Consider the following 16,607-nt stretch of genomic DNA (forward strand, 5'->3'; position numbering starts at 1 on the left):
ATCCACATCACCGAGGACCTCACATAGTCTGTACACATCAGCTGTGTGGTGAAAAAGGCACAACAGCACCTCTTTCACCTCAGACAGTTGAGGAAGTTTGGTATCAGCCCCCAAATCCTAAGAACTTTCTACAGGGGCACAATTGAGAGCATCCTGACTGGCTACATCACTGCCTGGTATAGGAACTGTACTTCCCTCAATCGCAGGACTCTGCAGAGAGTGGTGCGGACAGCCCAGCACATCTGTAGCTATGAACTTCCCATGGTTTAGGACATGTACAAGGACAGGTGTGTAAAAAGGGCCCGTAGGATCACTGGGGACCCAAGTCATCCGAATCACAATGTATTCCAGCTGCTACCATCCGGGAAATGGTACCGCAGCATAAAAGCCAGGACCAACAGGCTGTGGGACAGCTTCTTCCACCAGGCCATCAGACTGATGAACTCACGCTGATTTGAGTGTACTCTATATTACATTGACTGTTCTATTTATTATAAATTATTATAAATTACTATGATTGCATATTACACATTTGGACGGAGACGTAACATAAAAATTTTTACTCATGTATGTGAAGGATGTAAGAAATAAAGTCAATTCAATTCAATTCAATGTTTCCTCATAGTTTAAAATGATGAATTTATTTCCAGTATGCAACAAATATTCATTGTTATCATACATATATTTTAGACCTGAGGAGATTATTCAGCCCATCAAGCCAGTGCCAGCTCCAAAATAAGTTCTTCAATTCATCCCAGAACTTTCCCCATTACCTTGCATTTTTTCTTCTTTCCAGTTATTTATCCAATATTCATTTTGAAAGTTACTTTGAGGCTCCTCCCAATTCCCTTTCTGTCTGTGCATTCCAAGTCATAAAAATTTGCTACAGTTAAAATAAAATGTTTCCTCATGTTGCTCCTTGTTTGTCTGTCATCAGTCTTAAAGATTAGATTTATTTGAAATATGTATGTCAAATAATCAAACCATACACTGAAATGCCTTGCTTGCGTCGTGTCAATGACCAACAGAGTCCAAATATGTGCTGGGGGCAGCCTACAAGTAACACCATGCTTCCACCGCCAATAAAGCATGCCTACAACTTACAAACTCTAACCCATGCAGCTTTGGAATACGGGAGGAAACTACCACCGTCACAGGGAGAACGTACAAACAGTGGGAGTTGAAATCTGAGCGGTGATCACTGGCGCTGTAAAATGTTACGCCTCATCGTCTGTATCCTTGGGTCACTGAGCCACCACCACAGTGAACAAGTTCCTTTTATTACTAGGAATGAACCATTCATGATTTGAACACCACTCCTTAATCTCCCCATTACTTTTTCCACTCTGAGGCAAACAAGCCCCATTTCTCCAGTCTCTATGTGCAATTGAAGCCCCTTATAATCGCAGTTTACTCAACCTTAGAGATATTGTTAGAAAATGAGTGATTTTCCAGGAAGCTGGTGTGAGAAAATATTGATTTGACATGGAATTGTATTTGCCCCCTCAAAGCACCATTCCTTGGGCCCTTATCTAACAGGGAGTGGGGAAGGGTTCCAACAGGAGTCTGAGGATCCCCGGTAATCTAGTGAAAGGTCAAATGCATGTGCATGAACCTCTTGGCTTTACAAATGCATGTTTATGCCCTATCAAATAGTGGAAAAACTTATCCTGCCAGAGTTACTTAGATAAATGTAGTTCAAGGATCAGCTGCATGACTTGGAGGCCTAGTCAGGCTCAACCCAGGACTAGCAATAACAATTATTGATAACAATCAGAAAAATAATCCAAAATGTATAATTTTCCTGTGAGAACAGAGGACACTGAGAATGCTGCCTCTGTGCAATACTGCATAATTGCAAAAGCTAAGAAAGAAGAAAAATATTACTAATGACAGCACAGGAATGGAGCAGAATTATAAAAATCAGAGAACTGTTATGATGCAGAATCAGAATCACGTTTATTATCACTGAAGTATATTGTGAAACTTGTTGGTTTTCTGCAGGCATAATAAATAATTGAAAGTCTATTAGTCCCATTCAGTTTAACAGAGAAATTCTGTCAGTGCTATTCCACTTTTCCCCAACAACTTTGCAATTTTTTTTGCATTTGAGCACCCACCCAGTTCCATGTTTGTTTGTTTGTTTGTTTATTTATTTATTGGATACAGCGTTCCTGCCCCTTGAGCCATGCTGATCAGCATTCCCACAATTGCTCGCCTAATCACAGCACACCTTACAATGACCAATTAACCTACCAACCGGTACATCTATCAACAGTACATCTTTGGACTGTGGGAGGAAACTGGAACTCTCAAAAGAAACAGACGTGGTCACGGAGAGAACACGCAAACTTCTCACAAGCAGCAGTGGGAATTGCACCCAGGTCACCTGTGTTGTAAAGCGTTGTAAGCACCACAACACTGGCTTGTTGAAAGTCTCAGTTAGCTTTGTTTTCACCAGCTTACACAGAATGTGAACTTTGGATGCTAATTCCTGAATGTGGAAGGATATGTTTGTTTTCTCTAGGTGTGTTATCCTCAAAATGTCAAAAGATTAAATACTTATACATTAAATATTATCTCCGTGGATTGTCACCTTGTCGTGGTGGAGAAGCTTGTGTGGTCCTGTGATCCCAAGAGCGATGCCGTCTGGAGCTATGCTTCTGGTAGGGTCACCCATGGCGGTAAGGTCGAGGGTGAGGTCCCTGACAAAGAACAATCCAACCAAGACCTCAACGGTGGAACAGGCAGACGGAGTTACTTCAAACTCAACGGCTGTGAAGGTGGATGAAGGCTGCAACAAATCCATCAGCTCCAATCGTCGTGGTTTCCATGCCATTGGAATCAGTTGGTTGATTTGTGAAGTATCGTGTGCTTCTTGGAGTGCAACATCAAGTACACGTTAAACAAATACACGCACAGGCGTCTTCGCTCTGTGGGCCACTTCTTCAGAATGAAGACCACCATCCTCGACCTCGAGGGCTAGCCACAACGACGATTATTATAAAATATTAAAACCTGTCCTGCTGTTCCTTGAACGACCTATAACGTTGAATGTTGAATCCTCTGCTGAATCAGAAGCAGGTTTACCATTACTGACACACATCATGAAGTGTGTTTTGCAGCAGCAGTACAGTGCAAGACATAAAAAATTACTGAAGTTACAAAAAGAAGCAAATCAGTTTGGCAAAAGAATAAATCAAGGAAGGTAGTGCACCCGTGGCTGACAAGAGAAATTAGGGATAGTATCAATTCCAAAGAAGGAGCATACAAATTAGCCAGAGAAAGTGGCTCACCTGAGGACTGGGAGAAATTCAGAGTTCAGCAGAGGAGGACAAAGGGCTTAATTAGGAAGGGGAAAAAAGATTATGAGAGAAAACTGGCAGGGAACATAAAAACAGACTGTAAAAGCTTTTATAGATATGTAAAAAGGAAAAGACTGGTAAAGACAAATGTAGGTCCCCTGCAGAGAGAAACAGGTGAATTGACTATGGGGAGCAAGGACATGGCAGACCAATTGAATAATTACTTTGGTTCTGTCTTCACTAAGGAGGACATAAATAATCTTCCAGAAATAGTAGGGGACAGAGGGTCCAGTGAGATGGAGGAACTGAGCGAAATACATGTTAGTAAGGAAGTGGTGTTAGGTAAATTGAAGGGATTGAAGGCAGATAAATCCCCAGGGCCAGATGGTCTGCATCCTAGAGTGCTTAAGGAAGTAGCCCAAGAAATAGTGGATGCATTAGTGATAATTTTTCAAAACTCGTTAGATTCTGGACTAGTTCCTGAGGATTGGAGGGTGGCTATTGTAACTCCACTTTTTAAAAAAGGAGGGAGAGAGAAACCGGGGAATTATAGACTGGTTAGCCTAACGTCGGTGGTGGGGAAAATGCTGGAGTCAGTTATCAAGGATGTGATAACAGCACATTTGGAAAGCAGTGAAATGATCGGACAAAGTCAGCATGGATTTGTGAAAGGAAAATCATGTCTGACGAATCTCATAGAATTTTTTGAGGATGTAACTAGTAGAGTGGATAGGGGAGAACCAATGGATGTGGTATATTTGGATTTTCAAAAGGCTTTTGACAAGGTCCCACACAGGAGATTAGTGTGCAAACTTAAAGCACACGGTATTGGGGGTAAGGTATTGGTGTGGGTGGAGAATTGGTTAGCAGACAGGAAGCAAAGAGTGGGAATAAACGGGACCTTTTCAGAATGGCAGGCGGTGACTAGTGGGGTACCGCAAGGCTCAGTGCTGGGACCCCAGTTGTTTACAATATATATTAATGACTTGGATGAGGGAATTAAATGCAGCATCTCCAAGTTTGCGGATGACACGAAGCTGGGTGGCAGTGTTAGCTGTGAGGAGGATGCTAAGAGGATGAAGGGTGACTTGGATAGGTTGGGTGAGTGGGCAAATTCATGGCAGATGCAAATTAATGTGGATAAATGTGAAGTTATCCACTTTGGTGGCAAAAATAGGAAAACAGATTATTATCTGAATAGTGGCCGATTAGGAAAAAGGGAGGTGCAACGAGACCTGGGTGTCATTATACACCAGTCATTGAAAGTGGGCATGCAGGTACAGCAGGCGGTGAAAAAGGCGAATTGTATGCTGGCATTTATAGCGAGAGGATTCGAGTACAGGAGCAGGGAGGTACTACTGCGGTTGTACAAGGCCTTGGTGAGACCACACCTGGAGTATTGTGTGCAGTTTTGGTCCCCTAATCTGAGGAAAGACATCCTTGCCTTAGAGGGAGTACAAAGAAGGTTCACCAGATTGATTCCTGGGATGGCAGGACTTTCATATGAAGAAAGACTGGATGAACTGGGCTTGTACTCGTTGGAATTTAGAAGATTGAGGGGGGATCTGATTGAAACGTATAAGATCCTAAAGGGATTGGACAGGCTAGATGCAGGAAGATTGTTCCCGATGTTGGGGAAGTCCAGAACGAGGGGCCACAGTTTGAGGATAGAGGGGAGGCCTTTTAGGACCGAGATTAGGAAAAACTTCTTCACACAGAGAGTGGTGAATCTGTGGAATTCTCTGCCACAGGAAACAGTTGAGGCCAGTTCATTGGCTATATTTAAGAGGGAGTTAGATATGGCCCTTGTGGCTATGGGGGTCAGGGGGTATGGAGGGAAGGCTGGGGCGGGGTTCTGAGTTGGATGATCAGCCATGATCATAATAAATGGCGGTGCAGGCTCGAAGGGCCGAATGGCCTACTCCTGCACCTATTTTCTATGTTTCTATGTTTCTATATGTTGTGTCAAACCAATTAAATTAGTAATCAAATGGCCAACTAAACCATTATGTCTTCTGCCTACATAATGTCCATATCCTTCCATTTTCTCGCATTTATGTGCCTATTTAAATACATTTTAAAAATCCCCAATGAATCTACATGGGTGGCAGGGTGGAGATACGTCTCTGCAAAGGAGGTATAAGGCACTCCTGCTAGCCTTCAGGTCAGCCTTGGGCAAGATGTAGCACCTGTTTAGCCCCTGAACAGGGTCACATGAAGCCATGGGAGCAGGTGGTGGATGGTCGTATGAGCAGCTGGTGCATATCACAAGTCTTGGTTATGTGACCACTGACACCAGGCAGAGAATCTGTGAAGAGCATTGATAATGGCTGGGGTCACCCGTCTCGTAAAGACGCCGCTCAGAAAAAGGCGACGGCAAACACTTCTGTAGAAGATTTTGCCAGAAACAATCATGGTCATGGCCTATTTCGTAAGACACAGGACATAACAAACAAACAAATCTATCTCTCTCTACTACCACCCCTTATACCCTTCCCTTGTTTGTCTTGTTTCCCTTCTCCTTTACCCCTCAGTTTACCATCAGGAGTAGTGAGGGGATGTTGATGGACTTCACTGCAATTGACTTTCCTGTTGTTGCTCACCATGACCTTCCCCAAGGTATCTAGCGAGTTTTGGAGAATTATGGCTAGTCTCTGCAGCTTCTATCTCTCCATCAGCAGTCTAGAGCCACCCCATGGGTTAAGTAGCTTCCTTACTTAAACACACCCAATGCCTACCCCTTCCGTTAGCTCTACAACTCATTGAGATTGCATCCTTTCCCTTGGTAAAAATCAATGTAAAGTAAAATTCATTATCTTAATTATGTCGACTTTCTGTAAGTATCTATCACCTTCATAGTGACTAATCAGCTTCTCCTCTCCATTTATTACTCATTTGCTGAGAGAAAAAAAATCACATTCTATTTTAATTACCATTTTCTAGTACTCCTCCTTAGCCTGTCATACTTTCTTTGTCCTTTACCCACCAGTTTACCATTATCGGTCTGGTTCCTCGTAGAATTATTCACCTGAGATGCATCATGCATCTACCACTAGGCTTAAGAGCAGCTTCTGCCCTGCTGTTATAAGGCTATTAAGTGTTTCCCTAGTACATGCACGAGGACCAGTGACCACTGAGATTCATGAATTGGTGGAGGCCTGGAGTTCAAGTTCCCGTCAACGGGTCAACACCAAAATCCGATTGCAAAGTTGCTAGTGTTGTTCTGCTGGCCATTGTGGGCATGCTATGTTGGTACCAGAATTTGTGGCAATACTTGTGGACTGCCCCCAGCATACCCTTAGGTTGCACTGGGTATTAATGCAAATGATGCATTTCACTATAAGTTTCGATATACATGTGATAAATAAATGAATCTGAGTCTGAATACAGCAAGATGGATTAAACATAGAGACATAGAAAACATACAGCACAATACAGGCCCTTTGGCCCACAAAGCCTTGCTGAACACCTCCTACCTTTGAACTACCTAGGCTTTACCCATAGCCCTCTATTCTTCTAAGCTCCATGTAGCCATTCAGGAGTCTCTTAAAAGACCCTATCGTTTCCGCCTCCACCACGCCATCAGCAGCCCATTCCACGCACTCACCACACTCTGCGTAAAAAAACTTACCCCTGACATCCCCTCTGTACCTACTTCCAAGCAGCTTAAAACTATGCCCTCTCATGCTAGCCATTTCAGCCCTGGGAAAAAACCTCAGACTATCCACACAATCAATGCCTCTCATTATCAAGTACACCTCTATCAGGTCACCTCTCATCCTCTGTCACTTCAAGGAGGAAAGGCGAAGTTCACTCAAACTATTCTCAAAAGGCATGCTCCCCAATCCAGGCAACATCCTTGTAAATCTCCTCTGCACCTTTTCTATGGTTTCCACGTCCTTCCTATAGTGAGGTGACCAGAACTGAGCACAGTACTACAAGTGGGGTCTGACCAGGGTCCTATATATCTGCAACATTTCCTCTTGGTTGTTAAACTCAATCCTACGATTGATGAAGGCCAATGCACCGTATGCCTTCTTAACCAGAGTCAACCTGCGTGGCAGCTTTGAGCGTCCTATGGACTCGGACCCCAAGACCCCTCTGATCTTCCACACTGCCAAGAGTCTTATCGTTAATACTATATTCTGCCATCATATTTGACCTACCAAGATGAATCACCTATCATGATTACCTCTGTGACCTTGCACCTTACATCCACCTGTACAGCAATATATTCTTTACCAATTTCGGCCATAAAATCAAAGACATAGGAGAGGAATAAGGGCATTTGGCTGATCAAGTATGCTCCACCATTCTGTCGCGGCTCATCTATTAACCCTCTCAAGCCCATTCTCCTGCCTTCTTAAAGTTCAAAGTTCAAAGTAAATTTATTATAGAAACATAGAAACATAGAAAATAGGTGCAGGAGTAGGCCATTCGGCCCTTTGAGCCTGCACTGCCATTTATTATGATCATGGCTGATCATCCAACTCGGAACCCAGTACTAGCCTTCCCTCCATACCCCCTGATCCCCGTAGCCACAAGGGCCATAGCTAACTCTCTCTTAAATATAGCCAATGAACTGGCCTCAACTGTTTCCTGTGGCAGAGAATTCCACAGATTCACCACTCTCTGTGTGAAGAAGTTTTTCCTAATCTCGGTCCTAAAAGGCTTCCCCTCTATCCTCAAACTGTGGCCCCTCGTTCTGGACTTCCCCAACATCGGGAACAATCTTCCTGCATCTAGCCTGTCTAATCCCTTTAGGATTTTATACGTTTCAATCAGATCCCCCCTCAATCTTCTAAATTCCAACGAGCACAAGCCCAGTTCATCCAGTTTTTCTTCATATGAAAGTCCTTTATCAAAGAACATACCATATATGTCACCATATACAATGCAGAGATTCATTTTCCTGTGGGCAAGCACAGTAAATACAAGAAACAAAATAGAATTAATGGAAGAACCGCACACAGCAGGATGGACAACAACTACAGTGCAAAAACATAACAAACTATGCAAATGAAAAACAAAAAAAAGAGAAGAACAAAAAAAATCCTAATAAATAAAGAAATAAGCAGTAGATATCGAGAAAATGAGATGAAGAGTCCTTGAAAATGAGTACATAGGTTGCGGGAACAGTTCAGTGATGAGGTAAGTGAAGATGAGTGAGGTTATCCCCTCTGGTTCAACAGCCTGATGGTTGAGGGATAATAACTGATCCTGGGGTGGGTCCTGAGGCTTCTGTACCTTCTTTCTGATGGTAGCAGCAAGAAGAGAGCATTAAGAGGATGGTGGATGGTCCTTGATGATGGATGCAAGTTTTCTGTGACAGAGCTCCATATCGATGTGCTCAATGGTTGCCATAACCTTTGATGACCTTACTGAGCAAGAATGTGTCAAACTCCACTTTAAATATACCCAAGGACTTGACCTCTGCAACCATCTGTAGCAATGAACTCCACAGATTCACCACCTTCTGGCTAAAGAATATCCTCTAATCTCTGCTCTAAAGGGATGTCCTTCTATTCTGAGGCTGTGTGCTCCGGTGCTAGACTCTCCCATGATGGGAAACATTCTCTCCACCTCCACTCTATACAGGCCTTTCAATATTCGATAGTTTTCAATGAGATCACCCCTCATTCTTCTAAACTCCAGCGAGTGCAGGTCCAGAGCTGTCAAACGCATCTTTTACATTAACCCTTTCATTCCTGGGATCAATCTCGTGAACCTCCTCTGGACCCTCTCCAATGCCAGCACAGCCTTTCCTAGATAAGGAGGCCAAAACTCCTCACAATGCTCCAATTTACCTCGTACTGCCTCAATGCAATAATCTGTATGGACAGTATGCAAGACAAGTTTGTGCCACGGTACCTGTGACACTAATAAACCAATTTACCAATGCATTTTTTTTGTTTCCTTTCAGAGTCTTCTGCATCTCCTCTGCTATACAGGGAACTCTAGCTTTGTTTTATTTTTAAATCTTTTTCCTCTTGTGGAACTTCATTCAGCAAGTAGTTGGAACATCTATTTAAATTCACCCATTGCTCCATGACGACTTTATTTACTTATCTGTGGTTCCACTTTATCCTGGCTAGGTCTCTTTTCATTAGAGCCAGATCATCTAACCACATCCTAATGGGGCCTGATGAAATGCGTTTGGTTTGAGTAGACTTTCGTACCAAAATACCTTGGACTTAAATTGGATGGAGCTACCAGCCAGCATCTCTTCAAGAATGAATGCCCTAATGAGGTTTACAATTGATTCATAACTTTAAAACAAACTTAGTTAGTTTAATGAACAATTGTTACTCATTCACACACATACTGTTCCTTTGCTTTACTTAAAAAAACAGAAAATAATGGAAACACTCAGCAGCTTAGACAACATGTGTGAAATGAGAAGCAGTTAACATTTTAGGTCAAAGCTCTTGCATCAGAATTCTCGGTAGTGTTTGGGGTAATTAACAAGAAATATTCAGATTCAGATACAAGTTCATTTATTTATCTCATGTTCATTGAAACATACAGTGAAATGCGTCATTTGTATTTAGGACCAACACAATCTAAGGATATTTTGTGAGCAGCTGGCAAGGGTCGCCACACATTCTGGTGCCAAAAAAGCATGCCCACCATGCACTGTAGAACAACACAAGCAAGAACAGTAATAACACAGATCAAACAGTAGGAGCAAAACAAGTCTATTTCCACCCACTCACGCACACAGCTGGGCTTTCAACCCAAGACAGGCCACCTTCAGGCCACTGACCAGCAGGCCTTGGCCCTGGGCTATCAGACATCGGGCCTCCAACCTCTAGTCCCTGGCCCAAACTCACAGACCCCCCAGTCTCCAGATACATTGACCCAGGGGCTTAAACCTTTGGGCCTCAACCTTCAGAAGCATTGATACCTGGACACTCGGCTTTGGTTTGATTGGCTGTGGTTGGGTTTTAATTTTGTACCCCACTGGACAACAGGTGAACATTGTTATCTCACATGACCAGTATTTCTTCTTTTAAATTTATTTGGTTGATTTGGAGGAACAATTGGAAGCCAAGTTTGAGGTTAGTTAACAAGGTGGGAATCAAATTAAAGCGGCTAGGTGTGAGGAGGTTAGTTCACAACAGAGGGATGGGAACCAGTGCAGAGAGACAGAGGGGTGTAAAGTGAGCGTAGAAGCAAAAAGTACAAAGGGGAAAAGTAAAAGTGGCAGGCCGACAAATCCAGGGCAAGCATTAAAAAGGGCTAAGAGAGTTGTAAAAGAGTGCCTGAAGGCTTTATGTGTCAATGCAAGGAGCATTCGTAATAAGGTGGATGAATTGAAAGTGCAGATTGTTATTAATGATTATGATATAGTTGGGATCACAGAGACATGGCTCCAGGGTGACCAGGGATGGGAGCTGAACGTTCAGGGATATTCAATATTCAGGAGGGATAGACACGAAGGAAGGGGAGGTGGGGTGGCGTTGCTGGTTAAAAAAGAGATTAACGCAATAGAAAGGAAGGACATAAGCCGGGAAGATGTGGAATCGATATGGGTAGAGCTGCGTAACACTAAGGGGCAGAAGACGCTGGTGGGAGTTGTGTACAGGCCACCTAACAGTAGTAGTGAGGTCGGAGATGGTATTAAACAGGAAATTAGAAATGTGTGCAATAAAGGAACAGCAGTTATAATGGGTGACTTCAATCTACATGTAGACTGGGTGAACCAAATTGGTAAAGGTGCTGAGGAAGAGGATTTCTTGGAATGTATGCGGGATGGTTTTTTGAACCAACATGTCGAGGAACCGACTAGAGAGCAGGCTATTCTGGACTGGGTTTTGAGCAATGAGGAAGGGTTAATTAGCGATCTTGTCGTGAGAGGCCCCTTGGGTAAGAGTGACCATAATATGGTGGAATTCTTCATTAACATGGAGAGTGACGTAGTTAATTCAGAAACAAAGGTTCTGAACTTAAAGAGGGGTAACTTTGAAGGTATGAGACATGAATTAGCTAAGATAGACTGGCAAATGACACTTCAAGGATTGACGGTGGATATGCAATGGCAGGCATTTAAAGGTTGCATGGATGAACTACAACAATTGTTCATCCCAGTTTGGCAAAAGAATAAATCAAGGAAGGTAGTGCACCCGTGGCTGACAAGAGAAATTAGGGATAGCATCAATTCCAAAGAAGTAGCATACAAATTAGCCAGAGAAAGTGGCTCACCTGAGGACTGGGAGAAATTCAGAGTTCAGCAGAGGAGGACAAAGGGCTTAATTAGGAAGGGGAAAAAAGATTATGAGAGAAAACTGGCAGAGAACATAAAAACGGACTGTAAAAGCTTTTATAGATATGTAAAAAGGAAAAGACTGATAAAGACAAATGTAGGTCCCCTGCAAACAGAAACAGGTGAATTGATTATGGGGAGCAAGGACATGGCAGACCAATTGAATAATTACTTTGGTTCTGTCTTCACTAAGGAGGACATAAATAATCTTCCAGAAATAGTAAGGGACAGAGGGTCCAGTGAGATGGAGGAACTGAGCGAAATACATGTTAGTAGGGAAGTGGTGTTAGGTAAATTGAAGGGATTGAAGGCAGATAAATCCCCAGGGCCAGATGGTCTGCATCCCAGAGTGCTTAAGGAAGTGGCCCAAGAAATAGTGGATGCATTAGTGATAATTTTTCAAAACTCGTTAGATTCTGGACTAGTTCCTGAGGATTGGAGGGTGGCTAATGTAACCCCACTTTTTAGAAAAGGAGGGAGAGAGAAACCGGGGAATTATAGGCCGGTTAGCCTAACGTCGGTGGTGGGGAAAATGCTGGAGTCAGTTATCAAGGATGTGATAACAGCACATTTGGAAAGCGGTGAAATGATCGGACAAAGTCAGCATGGATTTGTGAAAGGAAAATCATGTCTGACGAATCTCATAGAATTTTTTGAGGATGTAACTAGTAGAGTGGATAGGGGAGAACCAGTGGATGTGGTATATTTGGATTTTCAAAAGGCTTTTGACAAGGTCCCACATAGGAGATTAGTGTGCAAACTTAAAGCACACGGTATTGGGGGTAAGGTATTGGTGTGGGTGGAGAATTGGTTAGCAGACAGGAAGCAAAGAGTGGGAATAAACGGGACCTTTTCAGAATGGCAGGCGGTGACTAGTGGGGTACCGCAAGGCTCAGTGCTGGGACCCCAGTTGTTTACAATATATATTAATGACTTGGATGAGGGAATTAAATGCAGCATCTCCAAGTTTGCGGATGACACGAAGCTGGGTGGCAGTGTTAGCAGTGAGGAGGATGCTAAGAGGATGCAGGGTGACTTGGATAGGTTGGGTGAGTGGGCAAACTCATGGCAGATGCAATTTAATGTGGATAAATGTGAAGTTATCCACTTTGGTGGCAAAAATAGGAAAACAGATTATTATCTGAATGGTGGCCGATTAGGAAAAGGGGAGGTGCAACGAGACCTGGGTGTCATTATACACCAGTCATTGAAAGTGGGCATGCAGGTACAGCAGGCGGTGAAAAAGGCGAACGGTATGCTGGCATTTATAGCGAGAGGATTCGAGTACAGGAGCAGGGAGGTACTACTGCAGTTGTACAAGGCCTTGGTGAGACCACACCTGGAGTATTGTGTGCAGTTTTGGTCCCCTAATCTGAGGAAAGACATCTTTGCCATAGAGGGAGTACAAAGAAGGTTCACCAGATTGATTCCTGGGATGGCAGGTCTTTCATATGAAGAAAGACTGGATGAACTGGGCTTGTACTCGTTGGAATTTAGAAGATTGAGGGGGGATCTGATTGAAACGTATAAGATCCTAAAGGGATTGGACAGGCTAGATGCAGGAAGATTGTTCCCGATGTTGGGGAGGTCTAGAACGAGGGGTCACAGTTTGAGGATAGAGGGGAAGCCTTTTAGGACCGAGGTTAGGAAAAACTTCTTCACACAGAGAGTGGTGAATCTGTGGAATTCTCTGCCACAGGAAACAGTTGAGGCCAGTTCATTAGCTATGTTTAAAAGGAAGTTAGATATGGCCCTTGTGGCTACAGGGGTCAGGGGGTATGGAGGGAAGGCTGGGTTCTGAGTTGGATGATCAGCCATGATCATAATAAATGGCGGTGCAGGCTCGAAGGGCCGAATGGCCTACTCCTGCACCTATTTTCTATGTTTCTATGTTTCTATGTTTAACGTTCTTGAGGAAAGGGAGTTTATCTTGGTAACAACACCATGAAAATTTCCACAGAGAACAGAGCACTGTTATGTCATTTATGCTTTGAACGCATTTCCCACAGTCACGTCCAATGGTGCTCGCACACCATCTGTGCATCAATGACCGTAGTGACCATTTCCTGTTTGCATCCGATTAAGAACAACTGATTAAAGGAGGAAATTCAGAAGCATGAATAACAAGAGTGTAAATAAAATGATAATGCTTTTGAGAAGCAGGATACAAATAAGTAGAATTTACAGCACAGTGTTCAAGTTCAAGTTTATCGACATCTGTCTGTACACATATACAACCAAATGAAACAATGTTCCTCTGGGCTACAGTTCACACACAAAACATATATCACACATAGCACATAAAGCAAAATATTACCAGAAATAATATTTAATTCAAAATGCATGCAGCACAAGTAAACAGTATACAGTAAACAACACGCTAACCTTATGACAAGACCTCGGTGGTGGCAAGGTATTCATTAGTCTCACAGCCTGAAGGAAGAAGCTGCTACACTGTCTGGCCGTCCTGATGTTTCTGTACCTCCTTCTTGACAGTAGTGGGTCAAAGAGAACTGCTAATGTCATAACAGTTGACATTAAGCCCAAATGATAGAAATTAATATTTTTTTATTTTCAAAGTATTCTCATTCTTTTTAGTTTCTACTTTCAAAAGGATACAAAAGGCAAAAATTTAGATAATTACCCTATTGAAATAGATATCCATAGATAAACAAGTAGAATTCCTGAGCTTGTAGTTATGAAACATCTAATCATTTTTTTTTTCAGAACAGCTTCAAAGCTCTTTGAAGGTAGAAGAGGGAGACACAAAGAACAAACACACAATCCAATGTCATGAAACGTTTCAAATCATTGGGTGTCCTGAGCATCACAGTCAGAGAAGAACTTTTGAAAAGTTCACTGTAAGTATCTGAAGCAGTAAATTAGCATGTGTGGGGCCAAGTGGTTAAGGCACTGGACTAGCTACCTGAAGGTCATGAGTTCGAGCCCCCGCCGAGGGAATGTGTTGTGTCCTTGAGCAAGGCACTTAATCATACATTGCTCTGCGACAACACTGGTGCCAAGCTGTATGGGTTCTAATGCCCTTCCCTTGGACAACATTGGTGCCGTGGAGAGGGGAGACTTGCAGCATGGGCAACTGCTGGTCTTCCATACAACCTTGCCCAGGCCTGCGCCCTGGAGAGTGAAGACTTTCCAGGCGCAGATGCGTGATCTCGCAAGACTAATGGATGCCTTTCTATAAATCAGCATACAAAATGGTCCCATAACAACAATTGAAAACATTACCGTATTATGCATTTTTAGACAATTGAGGGGTAATAATTAGGCATGTCACTTTAAAATTAAAGAGAAAATGGGCAACGCAGTAGTGTAGTGGTTAGCACAACACTTTACAGTATAAGTGACCAGGTTTCAATTACCACCACTGCCTGTAAGAAGTTCATACGGAGAGGAGGAAGAAATACAAGGTGATAGGTGAAATTGAGAAGGGGGGTGAAGTTCTCCCTGTGACTACGTGGATTTCCTTCAGATGCTCCAGTTTCTTCCCACAGTCCAATGATGTACCGGTTGGCAGGTTAATTATTCATTGTAAATTGTCCCATGATTAGACTAGGATTGAATCAAGAGATTACTGAGCATTGTGCCTCGAAGGGCCAGAAGAGCCTATTCCGTGCAATATCTCAATAAAAGTTAAAAATTACATTGCAATGCAAAAGTGGGGAAGATCTGAATGCTCATTTTGAACCCAGAGTCTCCAACACCTGCAATTGAATAATGACCTTAATAACTTACTTCAATCTAGCTCTAGAAGAGCCTCAGCCCTTGAGCTTGTCCAATAGGTGTAAGCAACACACACAAAATGCTAGAGGAACTCAGCAGTCTAGGCAACATCTATGGAAAAGAGTACAGTCAACATTTCAGGCTGAGACCCTTCATCAGGGCTGGGGAGAAAATTGAGGAGTTAGAAGGTGGCAGGAGAGGAGGAAGAAATACAAGGTGATAGGTGAAATTGGGAAGTGGGGGTGAAGTAAAGAGCTGGGAAGTTGATTGGTGTAAGAGATACAGAGCTGGAGAACCGGGAATCTGGTAGGAGAGGACAGAAGGCCAAGGAAGAAAGAAAAGGGGGACGAGCACCAGAAGTGGGTGATGGGTAGGTAAGGAGATAAGTTGAGAGAGGGAAATGGGAATGGGGGAATGGTGAGGGGGAAGAGTATCATTACCAGAAGTCTGAGAAATCAATGCTCATGCCATCAGGTTATAGGCTACCCAGACGGAATATACGGTGTTGCTCCTCCAACCTGAGTGTGGCCTCATTGCAAAAGTAGGGGAAGCCACGGACTGACATGCCGGAATGGGAATGGGAAGTGGAATTAAAATGGGACCAACGGGTCTGAAAGATTGTTGCTCCCTGTGAGGGACTGTAAGGGGGATGAGTAACCAAGCTGTGGCACTGTGGTTCAGGGAGCCATTGAAGAGGGGCAAGGGAAGAAAAATGCAGTTGCAATTGGAATAGTATAGTCAGAGGAATAAGCACAATTCTCTGTCAAAGGAACAAGAGTCCCAAAGGCTGTGTTGTCTGTCAGTGCTCAGGTTCAGGACATCTCTTCTGACCTGCAGACAAATTTGGAGCATGGGAGGGGAGGCTAGTGAACGTAATGGAGCTGGTTGAGTTTACAACTCCCTTACAACCCTCTGCAGCTTTTTTCTGAACCAGTGCAGTGGTTCCTCCTTACCAGACGGTGATGCAACAAGTCACACAAATGTCCACAAATGCCCTAATTTTTCTCCCATGTCTTATGGTCTTATAGGTCAGAAAGCAGAATAGTGAAGGAAAGGGAAGGTCCCGCAAAGGAGGTTGGTCAAGAAAGTTCAGACTCGTGGCATTCAAGATGAGGTAGTAAATTGGATTAGACATTGGCTCTATGGGAGAAGCCAGAGAATAGTAGTAGATGGTTGCCTCTTTCACTGGAAGCCTGTAACTAGTGGAGTGCCGCAGGGATCAGTGCTGGGTCCATTGGTGTTTGTCATCTATATCAATGATCTAGAGGGTAACCTGATTAACTGGATCAGCAAAT

The 16,607-nt window shown here is 43.3% G+C and overlaps 1 long non-coding RNA gene across 2 annotated transcripts in view; it reads left to right on the forward strand.

The window, feature by feature from the left end:
- The window catches only part of LOC134354231 (uncharacterized), a 298,502-nt gene that overhangs the window by 151,724 nt on the left and 130,171 nt on the right, over positions 1-16,607 (forward strand). The window contains exon 1 of one of the 2 annotated variants that reach the window (XR_010019738.1): positions 14,391-14,432. The exons of the other annotated variant lie outside the window; for it this stretch is intronic. This is a non-coding gene — a long non-coding RNA (uncharacterized LOC134354231). Of the gene's footprint in view, positions 1-14,390; positions 14,433-16,607 lie in introns of those variants that run through there. 2 annotated transcript variants of the gene reach the window in all.

This window comes from Mobula hypostoma, chromosome 11 (assembly GCF_963921235.1).
Source record: "Mobula hypostoma chromosome 11, sMobHyp1.1, whole genome shotgun sequence".
Lineage (NCBI taxonomy): Eukaryota > Metazoa > Chordata > Chondrichthyes > Myliobatiformes > Myliobatidae > Mobula > Mobula hypostoma.